Source organism: Montipora capricornis, chromosome 11 (genome assembly GCF_036669925.1).
Source record: "Montipora capricornis isolate CH-2021 chromosome 11, ASM3666992v2, whole genome shotgun sequence".
In the NCBI taxonomy this organism is placed as follows: domain Eukaryota; kingdom Metazoa; phylum Cnidaria; class Anthozoa; order Scleractinia; family Acroporidae; genus Montipora; species Montipora capricornis.
Genome location: NC_090893.1, coordinates 22,797,118 through 22,799,617, shown reverse-complemented (window position 1 = coordinate 22,799,617; position 2,500 = coordinate 22,797,118).

Sequence of the window (2,500 nt, the reverse complement as noted above, 5' to 3'; positions counted from 1 at the left end):
ACATGTGTTGCTTTGTAAATCCCGATAAAGTTCAACTGTCTGAAAGCACTGGGAGGGATTGAATAGATAGCAAGGAAAGGCTGGGGTTGATGAATTTTTAATTAGTTGAATTATCAATAGGATTAACTTTTATAAAGATATCTGGCTCACCTAATTAGACGAGTCCTGTAAATTTGTACAACGTTTATTAATCAATCACAAGCTTGACATTTCAATCACAACTATTACGTAACAATTTACTTGCCTCTTGTCAGCCTTGTTGAGAACGTTTAATGCATCCTCTCCTCCAGTCTCACACAAATGACAGTTAACCGCACAAATTAACAAATAAGGCGAATTGGGCGGATAACGCTCTCCATTTTGATTGGCCACTTCACAAGCGAACTTGCTCAACCAAAAGTATAGCGTATTTGGCGACATGTGCTCTAGTGAAACGGTCAGATTGTGAACATCTTCGCATTTAAGACCGGCCTCTCCAACAAGTTCTGACATTGCACGTTTATTTTGCCGTCGCTGCCGCCATTCCTCCAAGACTTTTCTGCCCCATTTGGTGTTGTATTGTGTTGCTGTCGGAGTGGCTTCCGACACAAAACAGGTCTCTTCTTTTTTACCCTTTGGAGAGCAAAACCGACCAGCCATGTTTCTACTACAAAAGCTCTATGAAAATGAGTTGCCTAATTCAGTGCTGAGTATTTCCAGATTCCTATGGGACAGTTCCACGCCCACGTGATTAACATGACAAACACATTCTATAGTTTCATTTCACAAGTAAGATAAAATATTCGCGTCCGACCTTTATGGGCTTTAAAACGGATCGCCTGCGGCTCGCGTTTTGCCCATAAAGGTCTCTCGCGCATATTTTATCTATTACTTAAAACTTATATTTAAATTAATGGGAAGAGATATAAAATATACCAATACAAAACAAAAAACATATAGAAAGGAAATAAAAATCACTGCACAGAAATTTAATACATGCATTACAAAATAAACCTGTTTGAATATTGACTGGAACGGTGCGCCATACTTTTTTTTTGTTGCCACTTTTTTTGCTCCTCTTTTTTTTTTTCCGCCTCTCTTTTTTTTTCTCCCGCTCAAATTAATTATTATTATTTACCGCTCACTTTATTTGAACAGCTGTAAAAAATGGTGACCAGCGAGAAAAAAAATGGGTGTCTTGAAAACTAAGACCCTAAGACTCGAAAACGAACGAAGGAACCTAAAACCCTCAATTTGGCTAACCCTAGGCCTAGACAGTGTCATTCTCGGTAAGGCCACTACGTGGATTGACGGCTGTTTGTTTCTGCCAAGTTGCTTAAAGAAAGGAAACAACGTTTGTGAGGAGTGAAAAGACATAGATCGAGTTCTGCCGCCAACTTTCCTACGAAGTGATGCTCTCGATCTTTGTTAAAATAAGTGACACTGCTTGGGTGCAAGAGGCGAAGAGGTCATGTTGGAAAAGTTGCAATTCGCTCACCTCAAATTACGGCTTCGGCACCTTGTTATGGAGTAGATGCAGCAGGAACCAAAGGCCACACTTGTTTTAGGGAATTCAAAGCATGAGTTAACTGCTGCCACCAAGCCAATAAGACGGAAACACTGCGTTTACTCGAAGGTTTAATAAAACGCCAACTGTATTCAAGGGCGAGCACAGGCAAAAAGAAACGCAGGCGCATGCGCAACGCTGACAACTGCTGGGTTCCTGCTGGGTACAATATAAATAACGTAGTGGCAAAGCTTGAAAATGTCAGCAGTTCAACAGGGTTTGAATCGGTGACATCAAGATGCTGGTGCGACGCTCTAACAAACTGAGCTATGAAGCCACTAATGTTCGGAGCTGGTCATTTGTGGGTTCAAACGTTCCCATGCTGAATGAATCAACAAACGAAATTACATATGAAATGAATCGTAATTATATTGAGGGGGGTGAATAGGTTCGCGGATCGGTGGATTTGGCTAAAAAAACTACGCGGATTTCGGATTTTGCGGACACATTTTGCGGATTGGCGGATTTTTAACGCTCAGCGGATCACGGATTTCTTCAATATTTCAGCGTAGATTATGGATTTTATTTGTTTTGAAGTGTGGATCGCGGAAATGAACTTGGCGGTCTGTTTCAATTTTTTTTCTGCCTGACCTTAGAACTAGACTAGATTACAGCGGTTATCAGTAACACGCGCCCCTTGTCGTCATTTTTTCATATTCGAAAATAAAATAAAGATGGACGTCAATCAAATGTTTCCACGACGAATCCAACTGCCGGTGAGAGAACAGGAGTATCGTCATGAAAACATTTGATTGACGTCCACCTAAAGTGTACTTTCGAAATATGAAAAAAGTCGTTGAGGGGCGCGTGTAACTGATAACCGCTGTAACACATCTTTGACCTTCAATGTAATCGGAATCCAGAAACTCTAGGACCCCAGGTTTTCAGCTTCCGGCCAGACAAGAAGCCAGTGTCCTCACCAGACCCTCACCACGTGTACCATCGGCACGGTGA